Source organism: Phalangium opilio, unplaced genomic scaffold (genome assembly GCF_054372755.1).
Source record: "Phalangium opilio isolate 3A_F unplaced genomic scaffold, DU_Popi_V2 ptg000521l_1, whole genome shotgun sequence".
Classification (NCBI taxonomy): Eukaryota; Metazoa; Arthropoda; class Arachnida; order Opiliones; family Phalangiidae; genus Phalangium; species Phalangium opilio.
Window position 1 is genome coordinate 1087501 of NW_028324240.1, and position 10000 is coordinate 1097500.

Here is a 10000-nt window from a genome sequence, read left to right on the forward strand (position 1 = left end):
CGGATTACATGTAAGTTTATGCTTAGTACACCACTGGTACACTGAATTGAGCAGAATGTTGCCCTGAGCTTCGGTCGAACGTCGCGAGGGACCCCACGAAATGCAGGTGATATCGTCAGCAAAACCTTGTATGTCAGTTTGGGGGATAGGGAGCATACGAAATAAAGAATCGCAGACCACGTTCCAAAGTGTGGGGCCAATGCAGGAGCCCTGAGGGACACCCCGCTCAACAGACTTGGAAATAGTTAGATTTGGTGTGGTAAAGACGGCGGTACGATCTGTTAAGAAGCTGCGGATGAGAAGGTACAGGTTCCGAGGGCATTTCTTAAGTTGGAGTGAGCGCAGAATAGAAGGTATCCATGCATTATCAAATGCGCCTGTGATGTCCAGGGAGATGATGGAAGTATAGAGACCTTCACTTCTGTTTTGGCGAATAAACGAATCGAGACGGGACAGAGCGTGAACCGTTGATTTGCCCTGCCGGAATCCATATTGGCGAGGGTCTAGTAAGCTGTTAGATTCGAGGTGGTGAGTGTGGCGATCAGTCAGAAGCTTGTCCAAAATTTTTCCAAGCGTTTCCAGAAGGCATATGGGACGGTAAGAGCGTGGTGAGGTCGGATCACGACCCGGCTTATTAATGAGGATAAGGCGGGAGGATTTCCAAGCCAAAGGAAAGTATCCGAGTTTCAGGCAGCCATTATATAGGGTTAGTAGAACCGCGGGTCGAGCGGCGTTAACAACACGCATTATATCCATAGGTAGCCCAGAGAGACCCGCAGCACGGCGGGCAGGCATATTTGTAATTACGTCGACTATCTCGTCGGCAGTGAATGGAGTGTCGTCAGGGCAGGTTGGCTGGCGAGTGGCGGTTTCGCGGGCCAAAGTGTGGTAAGGAAGATCGTCGTGTGTAGTGTCAGGCAAGATAGATAGGGACAGTGGGAATCTCGTTAATCCATTCATGCGCGTCACTAATTAGATAACGAGGCATTTGGCTAGTTAAATCTTTATTATCATTTGAGGAACAATGAGTACATTTAATTTAATCGAACCCGTCCTGAGCCTTAGTAACAATTTAAACGAAGCCCAGGAGCGAGACAACCAAGAAACCACTTCATTTAAAATTAGCATAAAGCTTAACATTAAAATTTTGATAAAGTTATATAAAACTAAAGTGGTTAAAAAACAGGGTATACCCGATATTGCACCAGAGCCCTATTAGAACACGTAGGGCAGGGTGGCGACTAACTTTAACCTAAAAGGTTGCCTACGTGTGGAGAATAAACACAGAGTATTTGGTAAGAATTTAAAAGTATATATATGAAGGTAAGTATAACATTATAAAAATTCTATTTTTTTTTTTTTTTTTTCCAGAACAGTGATCAACGAGGGACTTCTAAGGTAAGTATGTAATGGTAAGTACAAAAAAATTGTTTTTCAGAACAGCGAGGGATTCCTAAGTATATAATGGTAAGTATGACAGTTAATATAAGTCTATTTAATTAACAACTGCGTTTATATATATTTTTTTTCCAGGACAGCGATCAACGAGGGACTAGTATGGTAAGGACAACAGGCGGGTTAAGTCTTTATAACGACGAACGGTAAGTTGGCATGTTGCTCACGGGACGGGCGTGCGACGAAAGATTGCCTTCATAAAATTTTGATATATATAGATGCCTTGCTCCAATACAAGTTGTACGGCTGTTAACTTGAATCCTTGTCGTAGGTTGACCAGAGAACAGAAGTCATCGTTCTCAGGACAGTAGAGGCCACGAGCAGAAATGACAAAAGCTTGAAAGAGTAGGCAGCGGCCGGGATATAAGTGGGCCATCTTCTGGATAAAAGCCGGTGTATTATACTGATTACACTTGTTCTTATAGGTCTCTGATAACGGATCTGCACCTTCCCAAGATATACCGACGTCGCATACCACCACTTTGTCTGGGAAGACAACAAGTAGGTCGGGCTTGAATACGTGGTGCTGGTCATTATCCGCTTGATAAGTTAGACGTGGCTCAAGAAGAACAGTGTACTTGGAACGGTCAATGGACGAATAAATATATCGCAAGAGCTTATTATGACGATTTGTGTAGTTGACTTTAGAGATAGGGCATGACTGCAGGATATGACTTAATGATTCCACTCTTCCACACCCAGACCGGCAAGTCCGATCTCCGCGGTTGGATGGCGACCCTCGACATGGTAACAGGTTATACCGCAACTTTAATTTCTTCAAGAAAGACCGTCCATCGAGATCCAGAACGGTGTTGCCAAGCCAGTGATAGGACAACTGCTTATGGCCTTGATGTAAGCCTTTCCCGTAGACAGTGTTATAGAGGCGTGAAGCGTGGTACTCTTTAAGACCCGACTTAGTTAACGGAAGATCCTGAAGATGCCGTTCTACTTGGTTGCGAGTGTGCGTTATGAGGGGAGTCGTGATCAGTTCTCGTAGAAGAGGCCAGCGATTATTTTTTAATGCGTCCAGACGATTAAGGAAGGTTACCGGCATAGTACAAGAGAAGCTCGGAATTCCCAAGCCACCATCCTTGACCGAGGCATAGAAGACTGCATCAGGTGTATAATGAGGGAGCCGGAGAATCTTCTTTACAAAGTGGCGAACGGTGAGATCAAAGGACCTTAGGATTTTCTTTGTCATCAATGAGAGAGATAGTACGTGGACAAATCTTGGTAGCAGGTAATTCCGCAGTATGACTAACTTCTGATGTGGTTTTAACGGAGCAGCAGTCAGACGATTAAGGTAGTTCTTTAATTTCCCTATTTGCGGAGCAACCTTGCCATTAGGATTGAATTCAATGCCCAGGTACTTGAATAAATCGTTAGCCTGGATAGTTGGAATAGGTTCAGTGGCCAAAGTGAAGACTGGGATTATAGCTGGATAGATCCTTCCGCTTTTACCGTGCTTGCGGAGAACAAAGGAAACGCATTTGCTTGGATTAATTCGAAGGTGCCGATTTGACATAAAAGTTGATAATTGGTCCAAGAGTATAGACATCCCGATCTCCGAGGAAGCAGCCAGAATAATGTCGTCCGCAAAGCAAATACATCTGACTGTAGTACCACCAATCGGCACCCCTATCTCCTCCGGTAGATTGTCAATAAGTTCGTCTAAGACTGCATTGAAGAGCAGCGGAGAAAGTGGATCGCCTTGCTTCACCCCGCAGGTAAGGGCAAATGGACCAGCGATGGATGGCCCGCAGGATACAGTAGTGGTCGCGTTACGGTAAGTATTTAGTATGTAGTCGGTTAGCTCTTTTTCAATACCCAGCCGCCGTAAAGCCCTGCGCAGAGAGGAATGAGGAACACTGTCGAAAGCTTTGGCTATGTCGACCGAGACCAATGATAGAGTCCTTCGTTTTTTTCGTGAGATATTAATCAGATAGTCCAGTAGCAAAGTATTGGCCATAGCTCCGTCTTCAGAAATAAACGCCTGTTGGGCTGGATTCAGTAACAATGCTTGACGTAGCCGGAAGGCCAAGATATTGTGCAGGAGCCGGACCAGGATGGACAATATAGTGATTGGACGCCAGTTAGATGCTTGTGTTAGATCGCCAGTCTTCGGTATAAGTACAGTGCGACACTGCTTTAGGGCTACCGGTATGTCTTGTAGATAGAGGAAGGCATTATACAAGAACAGGAGCGTTGAGGTTTCTATTTTTAGGACATCCTTCAAGATTATGCCGTCAATACCCGGAGACGATGAAGATTGTCGTCGTAGAGCTGCTTCCAGTTCCGGGAGCGTCACCGGATAGTATGTTTTCCCAGGTACTGGTTTACCGGCGAAAGGTTCGTCATCTGGTACCGCGGGCGTGGCAAAGAGTGTTCCATACGTTTCCGTTATGCTCTGCACGGATGGGTAAGTAATAACCTCATTACTGGAATCAAGAATATCGTGTGCCAGTTTTCGCTTATTCCATTTGTAAAGCCTTTGATAATAGCCGTACTTCTTCTTTCTGGTAACCCTAGGACCCAGGACAGGAACGTTCCGAGTAGAGTTATTGTGTGGCTTGTCCGGACGTGGAAGACGTGTTTGGATATACCTGTACAACGTACCAAGAATGGACGGATCTCGGGTTCTCAAGGATGGCACCATGGCCACCAGTTCTGGCAAGGCTGAGGCCGACTCCGAATACTGAGTAAAATAGTCCAAAAAATCCTCGGGTGGCGGTAATGGTTGGCGCAAGTCTGAGGAATCAGGTCCAGGGACCGGCGAAGATGGAATCGGCTGGACTAGGGATTCCGGTAGCTGACTTGATATAGATTTCTTCTGACGGTAGGAATCCACCAACTGGCGATAGAACGCTTGCTTTCGTTTAGCACGGATTTCAATGTTCGTTTTACTAGGGATATGGGCGGCCAGTGCAATGTTGATTTGTGGTACAGTCGGTGACATGGTACTCTCGATACGTGCCATTGTTGCAGTTAGTTCTTCCGACCAGTAACGCGAAGACGGTTGAAGATTTAACTCTTGATAGTAAAGTGCTGCGTGTTTACTTTTACGGTGACAGGATAGACCGCGCTGTGAGCCGAAGGATGAAGTGCAATCTGAGCAAGGAAATTCCAGTTCTTGTGAAGTAGGTATTTCCCCATTTTTATTACAGTGATAGTAGTGGCATGATACTCCGAAAATTGAAGGAAATAGTTTGGCGCAGAGTCGACATTCAAACTGGATACTCTCGTCTGTAAATCCATGGGTTCGCATATGGGCAGTCCAAGTAGTATGGTCAAGGAAGGGGTCGTGACAAATGGTACATGTAGCAATATCGGTTACGGGATAGAGAAATGTTACTATTGCATAGGCCATTATTAAATTATTTACAAATTAAAAAGTTATAACGTCCAAAAAAATAACAAGATAGTCGTAAAAAATTTTAAATTAATAAAAACTATTAACTAAAACAAAAAAGTCTAAAATGCGGTGTCCTTAAAAAAATGTCTATAAAGTCCGAAATTAAAAAAAACCTGTCGAGTAGAGTAGATCTGTTGTCTGTCAATTAGCGACCTTGGACTTGTAGTACTGTATCTGGCGTTTGTAGACGGAGCAACGGACATCGCCAGTTTCATGGTCGGTATCGAATGATGTACGATATTGGTGGTTATGATCAGTGCAGTTGGTGCATTTTGGCGGACCCCGCGAGGAACAGTTCTTGTAGGAATGACCTTGACCACAGTACCCGCATACAGTTCTATTGCTCTTGCATTGGGTCTGGACGTGACCGTAACCTTGGCACTTGAAGCACCTTCGGATGTTGAGTCGTTCACGGAAGGTGCAACTGCAAAAACCAAGAAATAACCGACTACGCGTCATCACTTGTCGAAGGACCGGTGGTTCAAGTTCAATAACGCAATTTAGGCCGCGACGCGATTTAAACTTATGGACGACTGCAATGTCAGCAGGACGAGCTTCAATGTGGTTCTGGTTGATAAGGCCGGACACAATTTCGTCGTCGGACAAACTGTCATCAATCTGGAAAATGGTGACTTGAGGTTTGGCTGCCTTAGATTCCGCGCAGTCCACAAGGCCGGAAAGTTCGGGTGAATCGGAAACAAAGTCCTTCAGGATATCCATATGCCGTTTGTCTTTCAGAACCACAATGAGACCGTTGGGACCGTAATCCCGAACACGAGAAATGCCAATCTGGAGATTATCGGGTTTAATGGCGGCTACTAAGAGCTTACGTAAGTCGGAGGATGTCTTCTCTTTGTCCTTAGGATAGAAGATCATCGAATAATCAGGCGTAACGATGGGTTTCTGTTGCTGCGCCGGCGGATAAACTGGTAAAAGTTTCGGTAGAGTTTGAGGCCCTAGGACGTTAGCATACGAAGGGTTTCCCGAACTTGGCACCAAGGGAACAGCGCCCGGAAGAGTTGGTGGTGGAACGTAAGCAACTGGAGCTGGTCGTTGTCCCAGTAATTGATTGAGTATTCTGTTATTCTCAGCCAGGGCTCCTTCTGCCCGTACAGCGGAATTGTTGAGATCCAGCACCATTGCGACAAGGGAAGACCAGAGGGTTTTGCCGAAAGCTTGCAAAGGCTGACTTAGGTAACTTTTTCCAGAGTTATTCTTCGTTATCAGGAACTGGTCAAAAGATTCTGATAGCTCCATAAGGCGATCAATGTGTCGGCAATCTGAACCGGACCTGGAATTAGTACAGCTGGACTCCGGCTTAACAGGAAGTGTTTGAACCTGAACGTTTTCTTTTGAAAAAACCTCCCGTATTTGCGTTTCGCTACTGGAACTGGTGTTTAACACATCTTCTGGGATAATTGAAAGATCACCGTGACCTGGTGACTGCATGGCAACTTGGGTATTACTTGGTATATTCTGTAATGCATCCGCAGAATTGAAGCTGACGTTAGGGAGACTGTTATGTCGAGTCTTAGGTATCGTCCGGGAAAGTACGGGAACGTTGACTGATGGAAGGTTCTGCTGAGAGAGAAGCTCTTCTGTACGCTGCTGAGGAATGGTAGTTTCATTGTCCCGCGGTAATTTATGGCGAGGAATGAACGGGTTGTCCAAGAGATCCATGCCGAGCCCCGAAGGGCCGAAGCCGGGAGGAAAGCCGACTCCGCGTACTTTTTGGCGCGAACTAAAGCCGAATAGGGAATTACCGGTAAATTAAACTAAGTTTTTAAAAGACGACCGAAAATTACTAAGTTTCATACACTGCAAGATAACTAGGGTTAAAACAATACGACGAGAGAGAGCTATAAAATGCGACCGCTCGCGAGGAAAGATCACAGTCGACTGTCATAGTTACTCCCGCCGTTTACCCGCGCTTGGTTGAATTTCTTCACTTTGACATTCAGAGCACTGGGCAGAAATCACATTGCGTCAACACCGATCAACGGCCATCGCAATGCTTTGTTTTAATTAGACAGTCGGATTCCCCTGGTCCGTGCCAGTTCTGAGTTGGCTGTTAGTTGCCGACCGAAACGGTCGCGCCAGGCACGAGACCCAGCACGCCGCGCAGCTGAAATATTCCACGGGAAGGCCCCGACGCTGGTCCGGGCTCAACCAAACCGTTGCCGGTCGGTCTCGCCCAGTCCCGGTGCAGTGCCAGACCCGCTTCGGACCTCAGCCCGATCGGCCCAGCCCTCAGAGCCAATCCTTATCCCGAAGTTACGGATCGGTTTTGCCGACTTCCCTTACCTACATTTTTCTATCGACTAGAGGCTGTTCACCTTGGAGACCTGCTGCGGATATGGGTACGGTCCGGCACGAAAATCACTACCTCTCACTCGGATTTTCAAGGGCCGACGGGAGCGCTCCGGACACCGCAAGAGGCGCGGTGCTTTACGGAAACACCATCCCTATCTCCGGGCGAGCCGATTCCAGGGAGTCGAATCCTTACAAAGAAAAGACAACTCTTCCCGGGACTCCCGTCGACGTCTCCGAGCTCGTTTGCGTTACCGCAAAGTACCCCCGAAGTTGACGATCTCCGTGTCCGGGTTCGGGAATATTAACCCGATTCCCTTTCGGTCACCAGCGGGACTTGCGAATGAGAGGTCCCGCCTCGGAACGGATTTCTCCTATCCCTTAGGACCGACTGACCCATGTTCAACTGCTGTTCACATGGAAACCTTCTCCACCTCAGTCCTCAAGGTTCTCACTTGAGTATTTGCTACTACCACCAAGATCTGCACCAGAGGCGGCTCCAGGCGAGCATACGCTCGGCACCTTCGACGCGCGCCTCTGCGCCCCTCCTACTCACCGCGGCTTAAAACACCATGGTTTATTCGGCCGCGGCGGCCGGGTATGGGGTCGACGCTGGAGCGCCATCCATTTTCAGGGCTAGTTGCTTCGGCAGGTGAGTTGTTACACACTCCTTAGCGGATTCCGACTTCCATGGCCACCGTCCTGCTGTCTATAGCAACCAACACCTTTCATGGGATCTCATGAGCGTCTCGTATCGTATCGGGCCCCTTAACCCGGCGTTTGGTTCATCCCACAGCGCCAGTTCGGCTTACCAAAAGTGGCCCACTTGGCACTCGCATCCAAGTTGCCGTCCGGGCTTCAGTCGAGCAAACCGGACTTCTCAGCCATTTAAAGTTTGAGAATAGGTTGAGGTCTTTTCGACCCCAAGGCCTCTAATCATTCGCTTTACCGGATGAGACTGCATTCTCCGAGTGCCAGCTATCCTGAGGGAAACTTCGGAGGGAACCAGCTACTAGATGGTTCGATTAGTCTTTCGCCCCTATACCCAGGTCTGACGATCGATTTGCACGTCAGAATCGCTGCGGACCTCCACCAGAGTTTCCTCTGGCTTCGTCCTGCCCAGGCATAGTTCACCATCTTTCGGGTCCCAACGTGTACGCTCTTGCTCCGCCCCGTCGACGAGGCGATCGGGACGGGCCCTTGGTGCGCCCACGAACGCGAGGCTCGCGGGATCCCAAGGCAACCGGCCGAACCGGTCTTCACTTTCATTTCGCCTTTGGGCCTATTCAAGACCCAATGACTCGCGCACATGTTAGACTCCTTGGTCCGTGTTTCAAGACGGGTCGGGTGGGTTACCGACCTACTCGCTGCTGACCACCTGAGCATCGACGAGTGCGAACGGAAACCAGCGGAGATCGCCGGCAGCCGCTCACACAAAGGTGAAACGACAAACCGAACGACAACACCTGTCCCGCCGCTTCGTTCCCGGTAAAGGGAGTGCTCGGCGTAGCCCGCACAGGGCTAAAATCGTCCCCGGTCTGGCGAACGCTCACTCGTGAAACGAGCTGGCTAAAACACCGGTAGAAACTCCGCGAGGGAGAAACCACCGGCCACCTTCCGGCGCCCGCTTTCAAAGACGGACAACTTTCAGTGACCAGACCGGTCGCAGCGTAGTTCGAACGGAAGGAAATGCGCCAAACGGCCCGCAGCAATCGCCCGCCCGGCCGACCGAGGTCCGCACCGTTAGAGACGAACGACGCACGCGGTCACGTCCGACTGAATCCCTCCGACGATCACCTTCGAGGGCCCACCCGTTTACCTCTAAACGGTTTCACGCACTCTTGAACTCTCTCTTCAAAGTTCTTTTCAACTTTCCCTCACGGTACTTGTTCGCTATCGGTTTCGTGGTCGTATTTAGCCTTAGATGGAGTTTACCACCCACTTAGGGCTGCACTCTCAAGCAACCCGACTCCAAGGAGTTTTGCTTCCGCCGGAGACCATAAGCGACTATGGGCCTTGCACCCTCTATGGGCGAGAGCCCCAGTCAGGGGGACTTGCGCTTAGGTCAACCTTCGGTCGCGCTACTCCTAAACACCAAATAGCACTCCCGCCCCATTGGGACGGGCGCTTGGGTGCTGGGCTTCTCCCTGTTCGCTCGCCGCTACTAAGGGAATCTCTGTTGATTTCTTTTCCTCCGCTTATTTATATGCTTAAATTCAGCGGGTTATCTCGTCTGATCTGAGGTCGACAGTTTTAAAAAATCGAGGTGGCTAGCGTAACTTCCTATTAACCCGCCCGCAGAATCCTTCGGAAAGAACACTAGGGCGCGCTTTCGAAAGCATCGAGACGCGTAGCCGAACGCCGTTTCTTACGAAAACAAGCGTAAAACCGACCACGTCGAACGAATTAGATCGAGGACCGAAATCGTTCGAATGGCCCGGACCATCGCGAGACGAACTTGCCGAGAAAATGTTTTTACGCATTACTCGGAAGCCGCTCTGGTCCTTATGGTTTTTAAGGCATAGCACGAATCGAACGTGCGACAACGTCACGGCGAGTCGACGAACGAGACGAAACACGAAATTTAAACCGATCTCGATTCCCGAAAGGTAAACTTTCGCGAACCAAGAAAAACGGTCACCTTAGGACCGACTAATCGTCTTCGAATGATCGAGTACGAAAAGCGGTCACAGTGGTCAGTAATCCGACCCTCAGACAGGCGAAACCTCGGGAAAGACCCGAGGTCGCAATGTGCGTTCGAAAGATAAGTGCTCAATGTGTCCTGCAATTCACACCAAGTCTCGCAGCTGGCTGCGTTCTTCA

At 48.8% G+C, this 10000-nt stretch overlaps 1 non-coding gene and 1 pseudogene across 1 annotated transcript in view; both read right to left on the bottom strand.

The window, feature by feature from the left end:
• Window positions 1–7186: 7186 nt before the first annotated feature.
• Window positions 7187–9401, bottom strand: LOC149589686 (large subunit ribosomal RNA; annotated as a pseudogene).
• A 481-nt stretch (window positions 9402–9882) lies between these two features.
• Window positions 9883–10000, bottom strand: part of LOC149589687 (5.8S ribosomal RNA) — a 154-nt gene continuing 36 nt past the window's right edge. Inside the window, exon 1 of the ribosomal RNA XR_016379676.1 lies at window positions 9883–10000. This exon is cut by the window's right edge and continues 36 nt beyond it. This is a non-coding gene — a ribosomal RNA (5.8S ribosomal RNA).